Source organism: Rhipicephalus microplus, chromosome 2 (assembly GCF_043290135.1).
Source record: "Rhipicephalus microplus isolate Deutch F79 chromosome 2, USDA_Rmic, whole genome shotgun sequence".
In the NCBI taxonomy this organism is placed as follows: domain Eukaryota; kingdom Metazoa; phylum Arthropoda; class Arachnida; order Ixodida; family Ixodidae; genus Rhipicephalus; species Rhipicephalus microplus.
Window position 1 is genome coordinate 229,968,553 of NC_134701.1, and position 26,379 is coordinate 229,994,931.

The 26,379-nt window shown below is 46.4% G+C and overlaps 1 protein-coding gene across 1 annotated transcript in view; it reads left to right on the forward strand.

Annotated features, from left to right (window-relative positions):
* Positions 1–26,379, forward strand: part of LOC119170309 (uncharacterized) — a 303,502-nt gene that overhangs the window by 93,103 nt on the left and 184,020 nt on the right. Inside the window, exon 2 of the mRNA XM_037421441.2 lies at positions 584–618. The gene's annotated coding sequence lies outside the window, so the exon portion shown is untranslated. The remainder of the gene's footprint in view (positions 1–583; positions 619–26,379) is intronic.

Below are 26,379 nucleotides of genomic sequence, written 5' to 3' on the forward strand. Positions count from 1 at the left end.
TACGTGGTTACGGAAGCTTTCTTCTCAAATATGCGGGCCGAGCGCACGGCCAAATTTTAATTGCCGTCATGGCGCAGAGCTTCTTCATACATATGCAGATACTTCATCTCAGCTTCCGGGAAAAGTTACTGCTTACTAATTAGATTTTTAAATATTAACTGTGCGCGACGTGCTCGTGTGCTGTAGGCGCTCGAAGCCGGTAGAGAGCCGCATCGCTTAGGGTACGAAGAATAACTTTTCGGCGAGCGAACTTCTCAGGCAGCGCTAATCGTTGCTAATGATTGCGTCCCTAAAGCTGCGGGCACGTCGTTTATGGCTACGGTTGGGGGTGCCTTGGAGAGGACTTCATCAGAAATTCGAAGCTATCGAAGTGAAGCTGCGTCAATGGTTCTCCTCCATGATGTTTTTCGCTGGATCAAACGCTAAATCTCCTAGTCCCGGTTACTTCCTGGACCACACACAGTGAACCGAGTGTAAGTAAAGATCAGGCTTTCGCGGATATGATCCGACTCAGTGAACATGCACAGCCTTATATTGCTCAATAATGACGTTTCGTGTTCTCCCGTCTTTTCTCTGTCCGCAGGAGCCGAAGGCACAAATAGACGAGACGCATCCTTGGTGAGTGAACGAGTCGTTTCTTGATTACTCTGCCGCAGTTTTGCTGACATGGCTCTGTTTAGCTACGGGAAACGTGCATCTTTCAAATACCTTTGCGCGAAGCTAGGATAACGCAAAATCTGCGCTTCCCTCCTTCAGATAACTGTTGATAGAGAAGGTAGAAATGAAAATATCAGAAAAGGAACACAATCACCACTGTACAATCATTAATTAAAAGGATCGAAAATATAGGTAGCGTGAATAGAAATCTAAAAAGCAGCAAGTCATCTCACATATAGTTCCATAGTTGCAGAGCTCTCAAATGATGTCCGAGCTCTAATCGCTTGTAATAGATAGATAGATAGATAGATAGATAGATAGATAGATAGATAGATAGATAGATAGATAGATAGATAGATAGATAGATAGATAGATAGATAGATAGATAGATAGATATTGTGCTGACTTGTTGCCTACTCCTGACTAAAATCTGAAAGCCAGACCAGCAGTATTGACATACATACATACATACATACATACATACATACATACATACATACATACATACATACATACATACATACATACATACATACATACATACATACATACATACATACATACATACATACATACATACATACATACATACATACATACATACATACATACATACATACATACATACATACATACATACATACATACATACATACATACATACATACATACATACATACTCAAAACTTTCGCAGTTATTCACTGAATGCATCAAAACGGCACCCTTCGGTTCGACCACGTGCATGAAATCGTCTTAAGAACAGTGCTGCTGTGCGTGTCGGTGCTTTGCTACGCTTGTGCCTAAAACGCCAGTACGTCTTCGCTACACGCATCCTCTTATGCTTGCATCTAAGGTAGCCGCGGCCACTTCCATTTGAATGCGTCTCGTTGATCCGCTTGCATTAGAACGTGCACAGCGTCTAGTAATGCGGTTCGCCGAAGACAGCGTTGGGCGCTCGCCTAATTGCGTCCTACGAGATCCGGCTGACCGCTCTTTCGGCGAGGATCTGTTTACGCGTGGACAGTGGTCGCCTGTGAGGCGGGCCTGCCTCGTGGCGAGCGCGCTGCACACTGTGGCGCGCTTACATGTGTTGTAAGGTTGAGTGGACAAGACATTTTCGCGTAATGAGCGCGCAGGACGAACCTCTGCGTCGAGGGACTCGTTGCGTGTAATCTTGGAAAATGAGGCACTGCGTTCCCATCCGCCATTCGGCGAGTGCTTGCCGCCGTGCCGTGTCCTGTGTATACCGCGACGTGGCGCGAGTTTTGTCGTTGTCTGCTACTGTTTGTTTGCTTAGAATTAGCTGTTACACAATCGGTAAACTAATTCCGAAATAGCCTCTCAAGGGGATGGCAATTTTCTGGCGTTTAATACAACGCGGTTGATTTACTTTGTCGTTTTTCTACTCATTGCAGCGTTTCTGAGGGAGAGAAATAAAAAAAGAAACAAAAGCTATGCAAGGCAGGATAGCTGACCACAAGCATGCGCAGTTCTGCGCCCCTTATTTGGGAAAAAGGAGGGAAAAGCTGAAGACGCACATAGCACGAATACAGAGGAAAAGAGATAGAACACTGATTGCGCACACGTACGAGGCCACTTAACTTGAAAAAGACTACTGCAGACAGTAGAGAATCGTGAAATTCGGCCTTAATACACATATATCATTAAAACGATATTTTTTATTGATGTGATATATAAGGAGATGTTGGCGGAGAAGTATGGCGCCGGTACTCCTTAGCCCTTGAGTAAAAGTTAAACACGTATCTTAAAGGAAAACATACCAAACAGTGCATGTAAAACAGAACACTCGAGCACACATATGCAAAAACACAATTATACGCACATATCACAACACAATGATAAGGAAATGTTTGAATGTCAACGAATGAGGTCTCTGATGATGTCCCTCGTTAATATTCGATCCAACCAGCACAAAACGGCAGAGCACATGTCGACGCGTCATTCACTTCAGCACACACATATGATGGGTGTCATATGATACTGCGCATAATAAGTAGGACATGTGTTATACAAATGAAAGTTCGTTATTTCTCAGTACTTGTCAGCAATTCCGCTGTCTTGTAAGAAACGTGTTAGTGCTTTTAAAGCGTGCGCTGTAAAACTCCAGTGTGCCACGGGCCGAGAAATTTTTTTATGCTAAACGGTCTATCGCTGATAGTTATAGCGCGAAAAGAGAACGACGACACAGAGACAAGAATACAAGAAAAACTCGAGTGTTCTTCTTGTCTCTGTGTCGTCGTTCTGTTCTCGCGCTATAACTATCGTCATGTCATACCAACTAGCCCAAGCTGCAACACTTCTAAGGTATATTCCTTTCTGAAATTCTGGGTAGCGATTGCGTTGCAAAGTCAATTAATGCACTGGAAAGCTTTTTTTGTACTCTTGCTTTGCTCTCCATCTCTCTCTCGCACAGCTGTGAGTGCAGATTCTGTACGATGCGGAAACGATCAAGCATTAGAGTCCTAATTAGCGAGCGCAGCAGAATAAAGCTAAACCTGAGCCGACGTTAAAACAGCTACACAGAAAAAAAGAAGGGATAATGAGAGACCCGAAAGAGAAGAAAAAAAGAGAAGGCACTACAATAGTTTGTCCTTCAGGTGATTTACTTGCGCACCCGTCTAACTAATCGCCAGTTGAGCCTGGCCCTCCTCTGCTAGTTAAGGTATACGTTAATCATTGAAGCGAAGAGATAACACGGAGAACAGAAAGATACGCGCGAGGTCTAAAAGATGGGAGAGCCTCCCGATGGCGCACGCTAAACACGTTGCCCTAGCCTTCCTGCCAGACGACGCAGCCCGGACCTGCCGCATCTTTCTCCTTAATGAGCTCGATTTGTTTGTTTGTTTGTTTTCTTCTCGGGGTAAGAACCGCGTGTGCTCGCGTGATCTGCGATTTTCTTTCATTGCAAAATCCCCTGTGCGCATTTCCTTCGATCCGAGTGGTCTGTTTTGTGTTCCTCCTTCTCGCCCACCACCCTCCCTTTCACACTGTCAGTCTATATGACTCCATATGCAATCCCTTCGCCCTCCTTCTCACCCGAATCGTTCTCACGATAGATTTTTCTTTCTCCGTTCGTTCTTCGCGGGCCCCTTTTACGCACGCTAATGCCTTTGTTGACGAGTCCGCGCTCCTCCGTTCGCTTAGGGAGAAGATAGCAGCGCCTGTGTCGTACGAGACATCTGGGCTGGACTGCCCCTTCTATCCCTTGTCGCTTTTTAGGCCGGCCACCACCAGCCTCCCTCGCGCTCACACTGTCGCAATTAGATTTTCTTCCTGTCTCGCCGTGATCGCCTTCCGAAGAGTCTCTGACGCTTAATGTGCTCGACGGACTATTTGCCCGCCTCGTCTGAGCGTTTCTTTTTTTTTTTCAAGCAGCAATAAAGTTTGGACTCCCGGTGGTCCTCATGAAGAGCTAAAGTGCCGCAGTGAATTAAGCCAACGAATCTGCGCTCGACGTCCTTTGCGGGCGCTTCAAGTCGGCCGGCAAAAGCGCGCGCGATTTTCTGGCGAGCCAGTTTCCTTTTGTGCTGTCTTCGCTGGAGTCGAACGTTTCTGTTCGAAATGTGTTTAAAAAAGGACTTACGGAGTCTATGAAGAATAGAAGATGTAGGGAAAGAGGGACGCAGGAAAAAATAGGATAAGAAGACGTTTTTAATGCGAGGAAGACTGAGGCAACGCTTTAGTGGAAAGTTGGCGAGTTTGCCTGAAACGTTAGTGGTCTGCTATGCGGGCGCATGAATTGGTGGGTGGTGCTGTTCCTTGAGGCTATTCTGTGTGCATATGCGAAAATTCACTGTGTACTATGAACGCATTACGGTACATTGCAGCTAATATACTGCTGCACGAAAGGAAGCAAGATTTGGATCCAACAATATTGGTAGTGCATGGTTTTCGGTCTTTTATAACGTCGCTAGGCGATGCGGAGTAGCTTTTCCACGAATTTTTGCGCACGTTTAAGATGGTTTGCTGGGTTAGTCTTCCATGAGCGCTAGCGATCTAATGTACGAGTGAAATGTGGAGTAATGGCCACTTGTTACATGCATAACTTATGCGTTTGATATACTGCGTAGGTCCGATCCCATTTTTGTTGTCCGGTCTAATGTGAAAGCTACTAGGACTAATTTTGGCGGTTGCGTTTGTTGACTGAGGTATTCTTAACGCGATTACAGTTCGCATGCACCGTAAGTGTAAAAACGAAGTCGAATGTTTCATGAGTGCATTTCCAATTGCAATATCTCCTATTGCAAATGCAGTTTGCTGTAGCAAAAATTCAATCGTTTGTCTCTTTTGTACGATTATTTCAGAGCCCTAGTTTTGCGAAAACGTTTGAACGATTTTGAATAAACGAACGCTTTTATGCGGTCGCCACGTAGATATGCGTTACTCTGCTCCCACACATCCGGAATGTCAACGTAATATCTGGGTTCCGACGTGTCAAACTCGCAGTATGAGGCACATTGTAGTGCAGGGCTTCGGAAATTTTGACCACCTGGTGTTCGAGAATGTGCCCTGACAGCGCACGGTATATCGACCTGTAACGTATCGCCTCCATCCAAAGGCTACTGCTGTGGTCTGAATCGAGCTCTTGAATTTAAGATCAGCAATCGAACACCATCTCCATGCACTGTACTATTGAGGCAGAGAATATAAACTTCTAGCAAAAAAATCAAGCTGGGTAAATTACAAACTATAAAACCTTGACGTCCATTGCCTGTAAAAACCTTCCGGGAAAAGTTTCTGAAAATGGATTGAGCCATCATTCCCAGGTGAGGGCACTGACCAGACGATTCTCGGCAATGCCGCACTTCCAATATAAAGGAACGTTTATCTCTCCCATAAAACTTTTCTCACTGAAAGATGGTTGGCAATTCCTAAGTGGCGATCTCCCTCGGGTCCCAGCTTCTTGCCGGCGTTCCTCATGACAGTTGCCAGAGCGAGCGAGGGCTACGAGCCTCCTCGTCTCGCTTTGTTTTCTCGAGTCCGCAATCACGGCGTTAATGGTGCCTGTTTTTACTCTCGCTCCCGGAGCGGGGAGCGACCGATTCTTTCCTCTTAAGGCGCGAAACACTGGGGATTTTATTGTTATCTCCGGTTACGCCTGCTCGCTCCACGCGCGTTTGTGTTCTCGCTAATTAGAAGAAGCGGCAGAACCAGGGTAGTAAAGGAGGCAACGACAAACAAGACAAATAGAGTAGGCAATGTGAGGATGACCAGAACATCCCCCGAAGTTATGAACTGCGACCGTGTACCAGAGAAAATGTGATACAGACGTGTAATATCACTCGGAAAGAAGAGTAAGAACATCATTAGGATGTTGCGCATGGGCACGAGAGTATACTGCTTGGCTTCTATATAGAGAGGTGTTAATACAGCGCTTATAATTCTGGCGTCACTAATGAATTTGCGGGTGCTCATGGTGTTACGTCAAGCCGATGTCACGTTTTGTTATACTGTCAGGGCTGACGCGGCTGTACTCTGCAAAATGCAAATCGCAGTTTGGTGATAAATGTGCGCTTTCGTAACGCGGTATAGTGCGTGCGTGCAAGCGCTTATGAAAAGAGAAAATCTGCCATGCTGTCGCCTCTAAGGCATAGAGAAACATACTTACATGCCTAAGGTTGCTCTAAGTCAATGGAACAAAGCTCTGTCCGACAAAGAGGGTGTTCTGGGTGAGTTCTTATTCGACCATTTTTTTCTTGACTATAAGCTGCGGAACATTGAGATTATGTCTTACAATTCTTATTACATCCGTGACTGTTTGGCGTTACACGATGAATTTTATTAGGTTATGTCAGCCGGATCGCAAGCTGTGAATGCGGTAACGGATTCCTTTGTCATGAAACAAAGATTTCACAACCGTGAGGTATGCTTTTATTTATTTATTTATTTGATTTGCATACACAAATACACAAAGACATAGAGGAAAGAGGGAGAGAGCAAGCTGGCAACTGCCACCTGGAGGGGCACAAAGCCTGCTTCAGTGGCGTTCCGATTTACCACTACTACGTATTTTAAAAAAGACAATATCAAAGCTTGGGGATTTCGGGTAAGACGCCGTCTTGTCTGCCACCATACTTCTTTAATTTTTAGTTATACATATTGCATTGAGTGCGCGTTCCCCGTGCAATTTTTTGCGGGGCCTTCGGTGGGCATCAACGTCCCCCCTGCTATTAAGCAGGTCCATTAGACACAAGGTAGAATGGTACCTCGCTGCGTGTTAGCTAATGGAGGTATCCCTCGAGATCTTCATTGGCGAACACGTCTGCGTTCCACGTTCCCTGCAGCATTGGCATCTATTTGCCTAACGATCGCTACCGCTTAACTAAGCGATCGCCGTAGCTGCGGAGCAGGGCCGTTTGCACGTTTTATATTTTCTCCTTGTTTAATTTTCTAATGCCACACCACATTCCATCTCACATTCTAGCTGTGTAATGACGTCCTGTAATAGAGCACTGGAATTGCTCTCTTTCTGAAATCTAGTTCTCATTAACGTGCTGCACCTTCTACAAAATTTAAATGAAGCGCCATGACGCAATCTGTACGCTCGGCGATTGATATGCTGGTGGCGAAAATTTCTTGAAACGCAGTGAAACAGAACTTCGATGGAATGAATAATGCGTGTTTGAAGGTGAGAAATGTAGATTATGACTACATAAGCTTCTAATGTGTCTCATTATTTTTTAAGCGAAACAAACGTAATTCATTTACTGTGGACAATTATCCAAAAAAGCTGTCAATAGCCAGAAGTTATCGGTTACTGTGTACGTTGACACAACATTCGCAAAATTGTGAGACACGGGATCTTCATTTGCAGTCCTGTCATGATTTTGAATTTGTCTCATCTTTGCATCCTTGGCAATGGAAGGCTACCGTAACTCGCGTTCTCGTTTATCTGGAGTTTCTTTTTTTTTTCTCGTGCTTCCTACGAAACATCTGTCGTAGTTTCCTTACCTTTGTTAAGACACATGTTAAGCGCTTGCCTCGGCAGGCGGGAGACTTCAAACGCGGACAGTTGGTTAATGCCCGTCCTTTCATCCTGTTTTCCGAAGTATGTCGTGCGAACTGCACTCACGTACCATATGGGCCACAGCGCGCATTGCTGCGGCAGCCGTCGTGTCGGATAAAGGTCACCGCTACTCAAAGAGATGACGACCACCAGAGTAGTTCTCTTCCGGCTCAAAATGACGTGCCCTTTTGATCCACTCATATCGTCTTCGCGACGCAGCTCCTCTCTCTGTCCCCCCCAAAAAAGTTGGTGACATGCCGCGCCGGAAGTTGTCGAGTGTTGCTCAGGTGGTTCATGTGTGTATCTTATTATTGCTTAGATATTTTCTCGAGGTTGACGGGGTGGTGAAGGACGCATGTGCTTCCTGTTTCTGTGATGGAAGAAGGGACAGGCATGGAGAGTGTACAGATAAAAATGTCGATTAACGCGGTGAGGAAACAGATGTAGGGTCTCTCGCAAGCTACAAAACCCGTCAGCGTCGTTCCATCATAAGTGAGTGCTCTCTATCCGGGCATGGCCGTGCCCGTGCGCTTAAGTACACCTGCACCTCGTCGTTTCCACGGCCCGCTGTTGCCGACAGTTGATTACCCTAATGGAGCACTCGGATTCGGACCAGTGACTCGAACTGGAAACAAGAGAAACTCGAACAGAAAACATGGCTTGTTTGTGTTATACCAAACAAACAAGTGAGAGAAAGAAAAAAAAACACGAGAGAAGGCAGATAGGTTAACCAGACGCACTTCTGGGTTTGCTACCTTGCACAGGGAGGAATATATAAAGAGCGAAGGGAGATGGTAACGGAATCACTCGCGCGCTTGGAAGAGCACATCAAGTCTACAGGCGGCCCCACTGATCTGTTGACTTTAGGTGTTTCAGAAATGCTTTCGTTGACATGAGTGGCGATTGCCCCTGATATGTGGTATAGGTAAACATATTGGAGAACGAAAGCTGTTATTAAACGGCAATAACGTGATTCTCTCTCTCACTCTATCAGTTTTGCTTGCTAGATATTTTTTGTGTGTGTCTATTAGATCATTGCTCCGTTTTGCAAGCCATATCAACACGGAGCTGTTTGAAACTCGTCGCGCGCGCGCTCTTTCTCCAGTCGACGTGCACGCCGCACTTTGCTGCACCTAACTGTACTCTCCCTCCCTTCACATTCCTCACTCGCTTGCTCTACAAACGGGGCTTCCTTAATTAAGTTTCACATGAACAGTAGAAACCCTGCTTTGACGTGCCTGTCTGTGGACGTGTTTCCGTGCAGCGTGAAAGGTTTCGTGTGCGGGGATTGTGGGGCCTTTCGTTAAGAGAGGAACCACGTGCTCTGTGTCAGGAGAGTGACAGAGAGTGAGAGTGAAAGAGAGAAAGAAGGTAAAACACGTGTTTCCGCACGTCGCCTGTCTAGTCGGCAAGAGGGGGGACTGGCGGAAGTCGCTCTTTTGAAAGAGCCGTCTGTCGCGTCGGGGGACTCGCCATCACCGAGCGGTTGCGCGCGCGCACACACAGCTGTGAAACCGCGCAGACTGCTCGTCGCCGGTTTGAGTCTTGCCCGCGCGGGGTCGCTTTCTGACGCGCTGTACGCGCGACGGAACAAAAACACGTCGCCGCGGCGCTTCCTTCGAAAACTGACGCGGGAGTCGCCGTGGCAAGTAATTGCATTAGCCCCGCACCGAGCGCCATAAATCATCTACAGCCTACTTCCTCCGCTTAGGCTGCTGGACTTGTTTTGTCTCTTTCTTGTTATTTATCTTGTTCTGCGACCTTTATCCTTTCGCACTTTCTTTTTTTGGCACCTACCGTTTTTTGCACACTTTCGCCGGTTGTCCGAAAGCGCTGAGTAACAAACACCTACTCTGCATCCGCGCTTTTCTATGATAGAAGGAGGGAGAAAAAGAAAATCAAGGAGTTGCTGGAGGGCCGCCCCTCCGAGTCTTGATTTATACCCCCCCCCCCCCCCCCTGGTGAGGATTTATACGTGGCATTGCTACTTTGCGCGGTGTCGTTTTGGGTCGGTACGATTAAGCCGGTAACGCCAGCTGATGGCTCGAGCTGCTGCTGCTGCTTCTGCTGTTGCGGCAGTTAGCGTTTTGCCATTACTCTCTCTTTGTGTGTGTGACTCCTGAAAGTGGCTTTATTAAATCGACCCTTGGCCGGTTGCGTTCACTCGTTCGTAAGCCGGAAGCCACACTGGAGTTAGATGACTATCTCAGTGGCTTTCTGTGGAAGACTTAGAACGCAATTGGGAGCTTGCGCACTTAAAGAACGTTTCGCTGTGTTTACCATATGCGAAATGCCGGATAAACTTGTAGCCACATCAGAGGGTCGCGCACGACTGTAGCGAGGGTTTAACGATCCACTTTTCTCGATCATATCTGAGCCGTGCCATTGGCTACTGCTGCACTGTGGCGCTGCCCCCAATGAACAAACTCGGAAAGAATCGAGTTTGATCAGAGTGTGGACTCATTTTTGGATGAAACGTTTCTTTTTTGCACTTGACTAGTAAATTCGTGCGGGCTGTTTCCGTTTCTGGAACAGCGTTACATATAGCGTTGACGCATATTCTCCGTGATTTACATTTTATTTTCCTCGAAGAACATGTAAACGTGTCGCATCATTGGGCTATATATGTTGCATACTTGCACTGTTAGGTGCAGTACATTTTTAATTGCACTTATCTCATTACTTGTTTGATTGTTCCGTATATGCGCATGTTCCGGATAAACACTCTTTTTTATTATCTTGTGACGTGAACTGAAGTATAAGGACAATAAAGTTACTGCTCCTCCAGCAATTTTTTTTTCAATGCTTAATCGGATAATTCTGCCATAGCCGCCAGAAAAAAAAAAAGTTTGGTCTGCTGCCTCGCGTCGCCACCAATAGACGAGCGCGTCTGGGCAGAGTTGACAGTTTCGGCCGCTTTTTGGGGGAGGGCGCTGGCGCTCCACCCGTCGAAGTGAATGGCACTTCGTGTTTCACGTTTACACGCAAACCAATGACTCCATACCCTGTTTACATCAATGGGCGTTTGCGTTTACTCGCAAACCAATGACGCCATACCCTGCTTACATCAATGGGCAGGGTGTCAAATATGCACGGACGCATCGTTTCCTGGGCATAATAATCGACTGAAGTCTTTCGTGGAGCCCGCATTGTGTGTACTTGAAGAAGAGACTGCTATCTATTGTGCATATAATGAAATTCATGTGCGGAAAAGCATGGGGAACTTCTGTGGCCTCCATGCTACAGCTGTACAGGGCCCTATTTCTGGGTCTATTGCGCTGCAGCTTGCCGGTACTGACTAACACTTGCAAATCCAATACTCATTCATTGGAGAGTTTGCAGGGTCAGGCGCTGCGTATCTGCCGAGGACTGCCCCGATGTGCTTCTACTTATGCCACAATCGTGCTTGCCAGAGAACATCCGGTCAGGACATATAGAGTTGTGGATTGCCTCAGAGCGCACATTCGACATGCTAGCCGTGTACCCGACCACCACTTGGCCCTTCTACCCTCCAGAAGACCACGTGCTACGTTTTCAGACATCATAGCCAAGCACCTAAACAGCATTCCATCATGTTATACGCCAGCTATGAGAATGGCATGTCCTTTGTGGTGCCTCGACCAGCTGCAAATGCGTCTAGAAATTCCGGGTATCAAAAAGAAAAGCAATCACTCCAGAGTAGCATTGAAGCAAGCAACACTGCTATTATTACATCAGTTGTACTTGGACCGAACGCATATATACACTGATGGGTCCGTCTCGTCCAGCAGCTCATCAGGGGCCGCTGTAATTCCGGCTGCAGCAATGACAATCAAATTTAAGTTGTCACATATGACTACATCTATGGCACCAGAGCTTGCTGCTATAAGGGCTGCTTTACAATATCTCGTTCAAGAGCGTCCAGGAAAATGGGTCATATTCTGTGATTAGAAGGCAGCACTTCAGAGTTTGCAGTCTGCCATGCGTGGGAGGAATCATGAACAATTGGTACATGAAATAAGACATTGCCATCATGAAGCTCTAGCACGAGGGCATGATATTATATATCAATGGCTGCCTGGACATATCGGTATTACAGGAAATCAATTAGCCGATGATGCAGCACGCTCAGCCCATGAAGGAACCCGCGTGGTCCCTATTCCTCTATCAAGGAATGATGCAGCAAGACAACTTTACCTGCTGGCTCGAGATCTTACACGCACGTTCTGGTCGTCTACCAGCTTCCAAAGGTGTCACTTATATGAACTGGATCCTTCGCTCAAGATACAGCTACCATCACAACTTTCCCACTCCGATGCGACACTGTTATGCCGCCTTTGGTTGGGTGTTGCATTCACAAAGGTGTACTCCTTTCGCATTGGTATGGCAGACACCTCTACATGCGACTACTGCGGAGCTGAAGAGACCATTGAACACGTCCTGTGCAGCTGCGCTTGCTACGACACACAGCGATACCAGCTCCGCATGGTTTTGAATCAACTTGACTCCAGACCATTTTGTGTGCAGAAGATTCTAGGACCTTGGGCATCTGCCTCAGTTGCGCAGAAAGCGACTAAAGCACTCCTACTTTACTTAAAGTCAACAAACCTCAGCGACCGCCTGTAGACTGTGTGTGCTCCCCCGAGTGTGCTCGTGATTGTGTGTACCTTCTTATCTCTCTGCAACCTCTTATCTCCCCTTCATCCCTTCCCCAGTGCAGGGTAGCAAACCGGATGTGCGTCTACCTCCCTGCCTTTCCTTGCATTTATCTCTCTCTCTCTTTCTCGTGCTTCAATGTGGTTGCGTGAGGATTTGTGCGTTTCCGTGTGCTTTTTCGTGTGCTTTCTCGTGCTTATTACGTGTGCGATCGTGTGTGTGTGTGTGTGGGGGGGGGGGGGTAGTTTGTCTCATGTTTCCTGTGATCGAGTACGATTCTCTGGTGCGCGCGTGTTTCGCAGACGGTTTTTTAGTGGTGTTACGCCACGAAACTGTTGTGCGCTGCTGAGCAGCTCGAGCGCGAAAAAAAGACGCTGCACATTGAAGGACGACGTATTCCCCTGCGATCTACAGCTTCAAGAAGCGTATCGGGACGCGTATTATTTGTAACAGAGCACTTATTTTTGTCACAAACGAGCGCAGAAGCAGACGTACGCCGCCGCCTCCAGACGACAGCATCAAATCACCGTGCCAAGCGTTTCCGGCGCTTTCGCGGTGCTTTTCGGTGGGCCGATACGTCAGCCCTTAGAATCTATCTGCTCGACGATTGGTTCCCCATGAACGGAATCAGTGACCCTTTTAATTACAGGTTGAGCCAAACGGGCAGCATTCACAGACAGCATTGACGCCAGTACTCCACGAATGATTGGCCCATCTAGGGCAAACTGTTTACATATGCGGTGTAATAGGTATACTCCAAATGACGATTCAGAATCAAACCTGTGATGTGCAGCTACAAAACGCGTTATTCATGGCCTACTGTTCCGCGTAGAAATGCGCCTGAAAGCGTTTATTCCTGGCAGAAGCGGTGGCGCCAGAGCGGGCGCGAGGTGAACTGCGCGTCCTGCTGCTTCGGCGGCACAGAGCAGGCCGCACCTCGTTTTTTATCCAGCGGCCGTGATACTGCAATCTCTCATTCTGCGTGAAAGTGCCATCTTTTCCCGCCCAGCACAGCGAAAGAGATTGGCATGTAGGCGAGCACAGTTTGACAAACTATGAAAAACTTAACAGCGCTTCCGATGAGAAAGATTGGACGAACCGTCAAATACAGAGAACGCAGAAGTCAGGTTTTAGACTTTGTCGGGAGCTCAGAAAAGAAACGCGGAGAAAAATCGTTATCTGAACCGTTGAAGCAGTCATTGTTGATGTTTCGATTTGAGACAAAAGGAACGGCGCTATTGCTCTCTACATAGGCAGCATATAGCCAACTACGACGCTGAATGTCGACAAATGATCACGAAGTGATGGTGTCGTATAGCTGTTCTTGACAAACCGATGCTAGCGCGAACCTGCAGAATGACTGCCGTATACAGGGAGACTTCTTCGTTATTTTGCGTGCACATACACAGCAAAATCTGCGGTAAACAATCACTTCCACCTGTCGCGTTCCGATCGCGTGCGTCGAGCTACTTTCCTGTATTTTCGCGTGTGTATTTACTTTTGTCAATACCTGCGCCTTTCGGTCTTTCCTAGTCGACTCACCAACAAATAATGAATATTTCAGACACGCAACGCCGTCGTTCGAATTCATGCACTCAGTCGTCTGCGCGCACAATCGAAGAGTTGAAGAACGGATAGCTAACAAGACGCGGAATGAAGGTCGGGTCCAATCGGAATCTGCAGGGGGGGCTGCGTGTTTGGAAAGAGTGCATTTCTGCATTCATTCTATCCCCTCCTCCCCCCTTCCCCCCTCCCTTTCACGTTATACCCCGGCTCTGTTCTCAAGGTTTCTTCCTTACTTCTTTTCTTTTTCGTATCTGTTTCTTCCCTCGTTTTCTGCATCAGTGCCTAAGGTTATTTTTCTCTCGCCGCATGCCCGAGCGAACCTGCTCTGCGTTGCTCGAGTCTGTGCGCGTGGGAAGCGCAGATCCACGCGAGCTCTCTCCTGAAATTGAACTCGTTTCGGGCCGGGGAGGAAACAGGCGTCATCAACGTTCCCGTTGCAAACGCTACGTCTTTGTAGCGCAGCGCTCCCGGCGCCGCATTCGGGGCGCTCAGCTGCGCGCGCCCTGATCGTAACAAATCAGTCGACGTTGTCGAACGAGAGCTGTACGGCTGGAAAATATCCAAGGAATACGAAATAGAGGAGAAAAAGTATAGCGGGAAGAAAGAAACCAGTCAGGAAAAAAAAAACGACACAAAGGAAAAGACGCTATCGTGAGATACGGGCAACAGAGGAAAAAACGCGTATGGCTTTATAGTACACTCTTTCGGTGTCCCACGCTTGAACGTACATGTGCCGAGCCAAAACTGCTTGTTCGCATGCTCCGGCCGCCTACTATGCGAGTGCATGCGGCGTTTTCGTCTATTATACCATGCACATGCAAGCGGACGCCGTACGTGTTCGTTGCGTGTATGCGGCTTTCTCGAAGATGTCGCATGTCGCGAACAAGGAGCACACTCCTATATCGGCTGAGGGGAGTGACTGTACGGGAATTGGTTGGCGCGCGCGTGTGTCTGCTATACAGCGAAAGGCTGAAGCGCCGAATGAGCTATAGATGCAGCCCGTTATTCCCCCGAGTGTATTTGTCTTGGCATTCCTCGGGGAATGGTTTGCTGGTTGCGCGTCGCCGCCACAGCGGAGAAGAACAATGAAGTGGTCGGCCGCCGTTTGCAATGTTCGGCGACGCTTACACCAAGATGGCGTGGGGGCGCGCGTGCGTTTGTGTTTCATTCATCAGTGTCCTTTTCTTACGTTTTTTTTCGTCCTCTTCGTCTGCGGTCTTGAGTAAGACGGATGACGTGGAGTGAATGATGGAGCGCTGCAGACGATACGCGAAGAATGAAAAAAAAAAGGAGGGGGGGGGAGGGACGAGGCGACGTCGGGAACGATCATTTTCTTTCTTTCACGTTGTCTTCGTTCTAAGAATTCAGTATATTCCCGCTAATTCGTCTCCCTTCTGACCGCCTTCGATTCGCTTTCGCTGTGACCTATTGGATGTCTTCTGTGTGCGGTCGCAGAACGAAACTTCCGATTTCTCCAGATCACGAGCCGGGAACCTGTTTCTGACATTCTGACACGAATGGGCGTGTGCTCGCTAAAAGAACTCCTCCCCCTTTCCCTCTCTGATTTTTTTCTTCCTTCTTCCAACCATCGCTTATCTCCGAGTCCACTTACTTCATTTCGCTGTTCACGAAATTGAGTGGCTGCATTAAACTACACATGAATACACGGACGGACCTCCATCTGAGTCTCTTCAAATTTGCCACCACACTAGTTTCTATGTGGGCTAGATTTACACGGCACAGTTTTGCTTGTTCCATCTTCTTCATTTTTTCAGATCTCGTTTTTGTACGCTCCTCGATGGTAGATCGTGAGATAAATGTGGAGCTCCAGTGTCTCGGATTCGTTTGTCTCTCGAGAAATACTCGAGTGGCTCCTAGTGCGACACGATACGCTGCGCTTCTTCCCTCGAGAATGTGATGGCGCCATTGGCGATGCTATTACGTATTTCAAACAATTCCTTCCGGAACATTTAAGCCATTTCTTTTTTTCACCGAGCTCCAACTTTTCTTTGCAGAGCTCGATATTTAATCTCAGCTATTGCCATCTCTTTCCTACAGAGTTCGAGTTTGAGTTTAAGAAAGAGTGGAAATAGATCAACCAAAAGCTTGAGACCATAATCTATCTCTTTCTTCACCATTTTGCCTTTGGAATCTGTCGCTGTTTGTCTGAATGAAGAAACTCTTCTTGTTTTGTTTCTTTTAGAAGTTTTCTGGGAAGATTTCGTTTAAGCCATAGATTTAAAGGGGATTTCCGTGGCCTGGCCGTCCCAACGGCACTTGCATTTATCTGCAGCGCACACGGATTATCCGATTAACGGGCGCATTAGTGCTTCACGAGATTATTCTACGCGTTCGGTAGTTCGACCTTAATGGGGCGACCGACATACCTATTGCGTCCACGTCGGATATTTATATTACACTCAATATTCTGTCAGCACAATGTACGATTTAATTTTGTTTTGTCCAGGACGTTCACATTGTATAGGATCAGTTTGTTTCTACTCATGCGTGGACCGAAGAGTCATTTTGGTTATCTACCCCACAAAGAGCAAAAAGAAACATGAAAAATGAAAAATAAAAATTTCACCGAGGCAAGCAAATGAACGTTTTTTGGTAGATTTGTCGGAACAGCGTCGAAAAGAAAGAAAATGCGTCAACTCACCTTGCAAGGATTGAAATAGGAAGGACATGGAGGTTAGCCAGTTCTACTCACCTTGCAAGTTTACCGTATAGTATAGACATATAGTCAAGAGTCCGACGGAATCCCGTTTGGTCGGCGACAAACATAGTGCAAAATAACAAAAACGCCGACCAAGGTGAAATACACAAAACTTTAAAAGATGTTTCGGCTCCCCACACGGGAACCTTGTTCACAGTGCTGTGAACAAGACTCCCGTGTGGGGAGCCGAAACGTCTTTTTAAGTTTTGTGTATTTCACCTTGGTTGGCGTTTTTGTTATTTTGCACATAGTATATACACCACAGATGGAACTTTATGTATGTTGCTATAAGGTAAAGCGGACGTGTTGCATGCATTTAAACGAGCGCGAGAAAATAATAAAACTGATAACTCTGCCAGGTTACCGGCTTATGCTGATGCTGCAGCTTTATATGTAGCTCGCTTATTCAGTTTGCGTAAGTGACATGTTTACGATGAGCTATAGTACCACCAAGTGCTGGGGTAAAACTCTATGTAAGCTGCACGGTCTAACCAAGTGGTATGTCGGATCACATCTGAGCAACAGCGTCATGCAGCTGCTTGGATGTACGTGCCATTCCTTTAGACGCTTGACAAATTTGACGGACTAAGCTTGGCTACGCCCAGGGGACGTTATCGAAGTTCATATACGTGAGGCCCATGTACACTGTTAGAAATTGATTAGTCCCCTATCACTTTAATAATAATAATAATAATAATAATAATAATAATAATAATAATAATAATAATAATAATAATAATAATAATAATAATAATAATAATAATAATAATAATAATAATTGTGGTTGAACGTCCCAAAACCATGATATGATTATTAGGGACGCTGTATGTGACAGGCTTTAGAAATTTCGAACCCTTGGGGTTCTTTAGGCTGCACCAAAATCTAAACCAACGGGCCTCTAGAATTTTCGCCTCCATCAAAAATGCGTTGCTTCTCTGCAGAGCTTATTAAGTGTGATACTTACAAGCTACGTTTCAGATGATAAAATGGAGGCGAAGAAATAAAATGATGCTAGGTACTTACTTGTCTCACGTCATACATACGCAAAAGGGACAACGTGTTGTTAGTGAGTGAGGTTAGTTATAACGCGAGAAAAGAACGACGACAAAGAGGCAAGAAGGACACGAGCGCTTCTTGTCTCTTTGTCGTCGTTTTTATCTCGTGCCATAACTATCGTCATGTCATACCAACTAGCCCACACTGCCACACTTCTAGAGAGTGAGGCCATGAAATTCTCACAAATTAGGCAGATCACACTGCTGCATCCTACAGGCATGTAACATGCTAAACTGGACACACCCCGTGTTTTCGACTAAATATCTAATAGAAGCGTTTACATAACCAGGTGAAAATTGTGTCGTCTGCCTGCTCACGGAAGCCAATTCTATAGCTTCTAGCACGACGGAACTTGGGGTATTTTTCTACACAGCGATTTGCTCCCTGTCACATAATTTTAAAAAAGTTCTCGCTATCGTTTCCACCGTGCGTCTTACCGTACGCCCCTTCGCACCTACTCACCTTCCTCGTAAACACCGCAAACTAAACTGCATCTGAGCACATCGTAGTAATTGGCCGCGATGCTTTTAGAAACAACCCGAAGGACTCCAATACACAAAGCGTCTACCGCGCATGATTACATCGTTGTCAAAGTGTTGCCCTGTTTTAATGAGGTTGCACTGTTCATTAACTTAAGCTAGTGTGAAATCCGAGATGGTTAGTGGAAGGCTGTGTGACATGAGATAATCAGAGATCAATCTACTGTGTGACTGTCCTTCAGTCTCAGAAAATGGAAATTCAAGGGAGAGGTAGAGGCCTAAATAGATTTTAAAAAATTGATGAACAGGAGGTACCGCTGTAACCTACGTTTCCATGAGTGCGCTTTTACGGGCGAGGGCATAAACTGCTTTTTTTTTAGAGCGTATTCGTGTATACAGTACTCACGAATTGAAACACGGCATCGTTTGTTGCGCTTTTGTTATTGTATAATAACTGATATGAGCAATTGTTTGTGATAACCGCGTCATGTGTCGCTGCAAACCTGGCCGCTAAAGATAAGCTTTGGCTCTCATGTATGTGTTTTTGAATAAATATTACTCAGATTTAACACGAGCTGCAGAGGCTGCACGTACGTCACCTGGGAACTAAAGTATGGCATTTCAATCCGTGAGTACACTACACTTAGCTCTCTCCTTCTTTCAACTAAAAAAAAAAGAGGGTGGGGAGGATAGGAAAGCAAGAGGCAACTGGAATGATGGGGTCATTGAGATCGAGGAGTTGTCTTGACAAATGGGTAAATTTAAGTTTGACGCCTACAGGTAATCTCCGCACAGTTGTGGTACCGGCATTCGTAGATGGTCCTAATCCCGGAACAATAACTAGTCTCTATCGTGCGCGCTATACATAGGTTATACAAAAAGGTTTTAATTTGTGTTGCGAGATTAACGATCACTGCTGAGCGAATGAAACGAGCGTGTGTTTCTCTGCGAGCGGTTTCTCGTTAACACGCTCATGAAAACAACAACTTGTGCAGAAGAGCCATGGATGCGTAGCAGTGATGATAAGCGTAAATTTTCAAAAGTGGTACATACAAACATGTGTACACGTAATGATGGCGCACACGCGAATTCAGAGTTCTGAATTGGCAACATGGTTGACGGATCATCAGCCTACACACGGCTTCACACTAAACAATATAAATCGCCGACAGAACAATGCGGCACACTGAATTGCGCATGCATGTTTGCCGTATGAATCTCGGTGGCCGCACGATACCATATTAATGTCATTGAAGTGTAAAAGATTGCTCTTTAACTTGCTGAATTGCGCACGTGGTGGATATGATCCGCATTCGTTGGCAAAGCAACACAAACAGCAGTTTAAACCATCTGAATAAGACTTGCCGCTTTGAAGCACATGAACGCAATGCTGACTGAATCACTGAAGCATGCGCACTCTTCTTGTTGTTGGTGATGCTCCATCGCTGTCCGTTTGTTGATCTATGAAGCTCGACCGCCCAGATTTGACATCTCTAAACTAAAAGTGTAACGCAACCTCCATTAGACACCCCCCCCCCATATATATATATATATATATATATATATATATATATATATATATATATATATATATATATATATATATATATATATATATATATATATATATATATATATATATATATATATATATATATATATATATATATATATATATACCGCATACTGTGCGCACGTTCCTCGAAGATACACTCGACGCATACGTGAGTATGCGCCCGTTTCCTGGGTAACTTTCTCACCCAAGCGCATGAAGCCAGAACGCGCGCTCACGCGGGGCATACGCGTTCAACGCACCGTATTAAAGCCGAGGATTTGACACCCTCGCGAGCTTGCCTTCCTTCGCACCACGACTGTCTGTCGGGCTGGCTGCGACGACGCCTTCATACACAAGCTCCACCGTCGACACGACACTTCAACATGAAAGTAGTATTCTTCCAGGATATCAAACAGAAAAGAAACGCAGGAAGAAGCAGTCGCGGGTCTAGGAACACACGCGCTGACACGCGGAAGTCGTCGGTATAGCGCGCACTTGGCTTGCGTAAGGGGGGCAGGGCCGCCGCGGCACCGTTTTCTGGGAAGTCTCTTCGCGCCAACGACCGTGTTCATCAAGTCGCTCATGCACGACTCGCTCCTGCTCCGTGGTCGCGCACGTACTACGTCTAGCCACCTTGCGCAGTGCGCGCCCCAGATCGCACAGCTCCTTCGCTTCTTTACGCATGCCTGTTCTTCCTTTTCTTTGCTTTATTTCTCCGAGACGGAACAAGCAACCGCGCGATCTTCTCTTGTGGAAGTGTTGTGTGCTCTAAAGCGTGTTCTAAAGCTTCCTGTTACTGTTTCCAGTTGCAAGTGCGCTGGTTCTTCTGGTTCGGTCACATCTCTCTCTTTCTCTCTCTCTCTCTCTCTCTCTCTCTATATATATATATATATATATATATATATATATATATATATATATATATATATATATATATGAGCAGGGGCTAGGCTTCGTTTTATCAGAGACGTTTCTGGTTTCCCTCTAAGTCTCCATTTTGTTTTTTCTAGGATTAGAATTTCTAGATTTTTCTAAACACGCGAAAACTTCCTGAGCACATCTTCGCGTTTTTCTCTGTGTGTGGTCTCTCCCTGTAGAAAGAAGCAATTTAGTTGTCCGCGACGAAGTTTTTTCCGGCAGAAATAAGGGCTTACACCGGAGCCGCCTATACCTGGCACAAGAACAGGCGTTGTTTGTGGCACTCGAAAGCCTCCCGAGAAACCCTCAAAGCCAATTCGCCTTTAGTTAGTTCTTTTTTGTTCCTCGGAGTTCTTCTTGGGCCTGTTAGTATACCGACAAGGTTTCGTTCTGAGGCTTCCGAGAGATCTGTTCTATACTGTTTGTCTTATAAAATGCGGGCCCTTTTCATCTTACGTATTCTTTTTCAATTCTCGGAGGTTGTTTTGGTGCAGACCCCAACTGCTTTCACGAACACGCTGTCTTTTCTTCTACCTCAATCTGTGGCTTTTCTCATAGCTTCACAAAGTCTTCTATACACTGAACAGAGTCATTGTACCATCTGGCGTCTTGTGTGGTCTCGATTGCACACACACTATACGTAATTCACTGGACCTTCGACGTCTTTTTTTTTTTCATAGTACTTTTTCATAGTACTTTTTCATAGTACTTTTTCAAGTACTTTTTCATAGCTGTGATATAGACATTGCTGTTGTGTGGCTAGAAAGCTAAAGAACACGCAAAAATGTTGTGCGTGGCACCTCCAGCTCCTAGCAGTGGTCCTGCTTTCACGGTAAACTCGCTGGATTTATAACTTTGCGGTCGCTTTCGGCCGTATACAATGAGCTTCTTCAAAACCCACGCTGTAGCTGCTCCATTTTGTTTGTGTATTACTTTTATATTTATTTGCTTCCGCTTTATTGTTTACCAGTGTGTTATTCAGGTTGCAAATCTTTCTTAGAGATTGTACGAGAATTCGTGCACATATTGACTGTAGATCTTCATGACTGTGGTTGCTGGGAGCTATGTCGCACGTGGCAACTAATAGAGAATTTTTGTGTGTGCGCTATACTGAGTAGTTATGATCAACGACGCTGTTCAACCTGTCGTGCGATATTATTATTCTTTCTACGAACGAGATTGTTTTACGAAATTTATCATCACGTCACAGAAACGGACCACGAGTTCAATTTTCAATGGCTACCTGGTCATTGTCGGTTCAGTGGCAATTGTCGGTTCAGTGGTGGGATGTACGAGCCACCGACAACGTGGCTCCCACATCCCACTAAGAAGAGCACACTCTTCCGATTCCTCTGTCGAGGACAGACGCTGCAAGGCAGCTTCGTCATCTTACACGTAGTTTGTGTCTGCAGGAGTAGAACACCCCAAGCATAAGACATACAAGATTCCACCAAATAAACCCTCAACTGGCACTTTATCCGGACTTCGTAGACGTGAAGCTTCGCTTCTTCTTCGGTTTGGTTGGGAATTGCGTTCACGAGAGCATATACAACCCTAATTGGAGTGACTGACAGTGCGGAATGCGAGGTCTGGGGAACAGAAGAAGACATTGGCCATCTGCTATGTCATTGCCCTCGATTTGCTTCTGAGAGACGAAAACATTCTGACGCGTTGGGACAATTGGACGATCGGCCGCTCTCTCTGCAGATGCTGCTTGAGCACCGTCGTCATAGTCTTTCGTCGGCTCACAAGGTGGTCAGAGCCCTCTTGCGATTTCTGAGGACTACGAACACAGTAATCCGCTGTATATGCGTCAGCCCATGTACCGACAATTTTCTCATCTCTTTCCCTTCTCTTTCCTCTCTCTTTCATGTTTATGCTCCCCTTTCCCATTCTTCTTGGTAGGGTAGCCAACCGGGCATGTGCCTGGTTAACCGCTCTGCCTCTTCTCTTGTTCTTCCTCCCCTCTTTGCTATGTTATCCGTATCAGTGGAGCCTCAGCATTCCTTTTATTGTTATCAAAAGCCTTTGATGCAGCTCTGCGGCGTTTCCCTGCCCATTTCAGAGTGACCTTTGGGGCCAAGGCTATCGAAAAACATCTGTGTCTGTGTGTATACTCAAAAGACGATCCTGCATTAGAACTGTTACCTGAGAAAAAAAAACTTAAACCAAATCTGATGTAGGTCAGATCATTTTAGACGGTAACCAGCCATTCTCAAATATCACTTGAGGACCAAGGGCGGAATTAACTAAGCGTGTCGTTCGGAAATCGTTTTTGTTGTCAGCTACCTGCCTTTCCTATTGGTATATGTGTACATGAAGACTGGCTCAAGATTTCTTCTCGTGAACAAATCTGCCTCTCAAGACATTTTCTTAAGAATTCTGGCCCTGCATATCTGTGAATTCTAGGGTCGATGTAAACGTATGAGATGTTACAGAAGCAGCGACAACGACGAAAGCTTTAGGCACCGCTTGCGACGATATCATTAAACTAGGACGAACACGTATAGATGCTCAATGTTTATTGAAATTACTCACGGATCGCGCTCACGCGAAGACACAAAAGCGGATGCACTTTCGCGAAAGCGATTGTGCGAAAAAAACGGATAATATGCTCGCTTAGCTTTTCTATTTTCACTTCGGCTGCAAAGTTCGTGTACGGGGCTGGCGCGCTCCGTGTATTGACGTCTCTCGCAGAGACGTGCTTCGAGCCTCGTAACCTACATTTCTTTTTTGAGAACCTCGCTCGCGTGACCGGACGGGGCACGGCCGTGTTTTGAATGCGACTGGGCGTATAGGGAACGGATCGTGACGGAACCCTTCCGTGGTGGGACTCGAGAGCAAAGGTCGCAGGGAAGCATCAATTCGATGAGAAAAAAAAATAAACGTCGGTGTGATGCTGGAGATGTATGTAGGTGGTGTATAGACGGGGTCGATGATCATTTCACGGGCCGTTTCACGTACTTCGGTTTACACCGCTTCGCATTATTGTTGAATCTTCTTTCTCCGCGCAGTTCGCTTGCGCGGCCTGTGACCCGAATTCCTTTCCTGTGGCTTTCCCTTTATGACAAAAAGAAGCGAGAACGCAAATGGAACGCTGTAATAGTGCTGCCTTTGCTTTCACTAGTGTAGAGCTGCAGTCAGCGCTGAGAAGCCCCTACAACGCATGTAGGCGAAACGATTCCAGGTTTAGCTGCGTGAGCTTCTATTCTTTTTTTCTTGTTGCGATTTGTCAAACTTTATACAGCGCACAAACGCGTGAGTACAAGTGAATGACGCAAGTGCTAGCCGCAGCGCTTGCATCGAGACTTACAGTCTTGATTTTTTCTTTTTTTTTTAATCTTCAGTGTACTATCTCACAAAACTTCTTCGTAATGGCAATCTCCGATTGCTCACCCGGTTACGCTAATGATTGATTGAAATACCGTCGTAAGAAAATGTTTAACCCAAGACGGTTTTGTAAAGCCCCGCCACGGTGGTCTAGTGGCTAAGGTACTCGGCTGCTGACCCGTAGGTCGCGGGATCAAATCCTGGCTGTGGCGGCTGCATTTCCGATGGAGGTGGAAATGTTGTAGGCCCGCGTACTCAGATTTGGGTGCACGTTAAAGAACCCCAGGTGGTCAAAATTTCCGAAGCCCTCCACTACGGCGTCTCTCATAATCAAATGGCGGTTTTGGGACGTTAAACCCCACAAATCAATCAATCAACGGTTTTGTAAATACTGGTCTAGAGATTGCGGCTGTTTGTGGCGGCCACCTAGTTCATGGTCGGTCCATGACACATATGTACCCTAGGTGGAAAATGTTCCATATATATGTAACGTAAGAAGGTATTGATGCGTAGGAGTTAGAAGTAGAAGCCGAGAAGGAAGAAGTGAGATTAGAATAAACATGGCGTATGAGCCAGGCCACGTCTCGCATTCATCATAGCGTCACACGAGTCGACAGGATGAAGCCCTCCCAGCCACTTCGTCAGTGTCTCATCATCGACGCAGTTCTCCACAAGACGCAATGACCATACCTCGACTACGGAATCATATCCTGGCCGCACACAGCGACCATCACCATGCCAGAATCATCGACTGCCCTTCCCATCCCCAAGTACACCGGAGCAGTGGACGATGGACCTGTACAGGACTGGTTCGACCTGTTCGAGCTAAACGCAACCGCTGCATCATGGTCGGAACGGGAGATGATCATCAACTTTACCGACTACATCTCCGGTGAGGCCTTCAAATTCTACCTCACCCACATATTTCAAAACGACAAGTCATGGGAAAAGATAAAACAAGAAATGATCATTTGGTTTAAAGAAGACAATGACGACTACGACGAAGATTCGCTTATAACCGACCATCCACAGACAACCGCGCTCGGTCGCCGCAGTCAAAAGCACTGCTCACGCGTTGGGACACGAAAAATGAATCGGCCTTTGAAACAAGAGCAATTAAAGCACCCCCTCAATGAAAGGTAGCCAGATCTGTTTGCAGGAAGAGTGTACCCTCCACCGAACCACGTTTTGCAACTGCCGTATCGAAAACCAACCTTTACGTCATCACTGCACCGTAGCACTCACATTAGGGAGCCACCCTGTGCACAGTACTTTCCGTCTTGCGCACTTCGACCACCTCCTACTTTTCCGTCGCTTGGCCCTTCGGTCGCTCGCAACGCCCACCTCGCGTCTCACGCGTTCACTATGGTCAAAATAGAGCGGAGAAGCTCCGAGCATACTCAGCCAAGCCCAGGGTCTACCGTCCGTATTCATGCATCAGAACAGTCAACCTCCAAAGTTGCGCAGACAGAGACACAATCCCAAGCAAAATCCGACCAAATCAAGTGTTTGTCAGTGTCGCCGTCGAGTTCCCAGCCACCTAAGAATCCAACGAACACAGTAGGCTCGGAAGAATCAACTTTCAAGCACTGCCCTGTACCAGAAGCGTATATTAAGAACGGCGTTGCAAGAGCCTCCAAAGACCTCCCTGTCGATTCTATAGCGCAGCACCTTCATTTTCTTTCGAGAATCACGACAGCCCAACGACTAGCAACTATCTAGCAGTCACATCAACTATGAAGAAAAAGCACGCTCGTGTTACTGAAGGAGTACCACCTCGTAAGATTCCGCAACATCAGCAGTGCCATCAGGAACTCAAAGAACTCTGGAAACTACGGCAGTTACATCAAGCCCTTCGACGAACTAAAATGAGATCACAACCAGATTTGTGGCTTAAGGATGGTCGTCAGAAACGAAAACAACTAAAGGAAAGACCAAGTCAACATCTGAGCTACATTCGTAGAAGGAAACGTCAAGGAAGTCTTCTGTACGAAATATCAAGGCTTCACGTGCAATCCTACCGATGGAGATACCACCACAGAAAACCACGAAAGAGACTGAACGTTGCCATTTGCTTAAATTGCAGGTACACAGACATCGTATCATCAACTTCGGTTCTCGCGAATGCAAGCTTAAAGCAATGCTTCTGTCTCAGCCACGACAAAGAATACAACACCCACGACAGAAAACTCGGCGCCTACTACGTCCGACCTTCAAATTTTACAAGGACGTCCAGCATCGTTGGTTCTTGGCAGCTGCTGAATACGTGTCATGGTCAGTGCAGTTGTGCAGGACGCGGTTATCTTATCCAGAACGCCACAGCCAGCATCGTCCACCCGAGTTCTCTTAGATATGGCCGGACTGCTTCCCTCTGCTGTAGATTTTTTTGTGTGATTTAAGGAACTCCCCTCTGAAATGGAACTATGGCGCATTTTG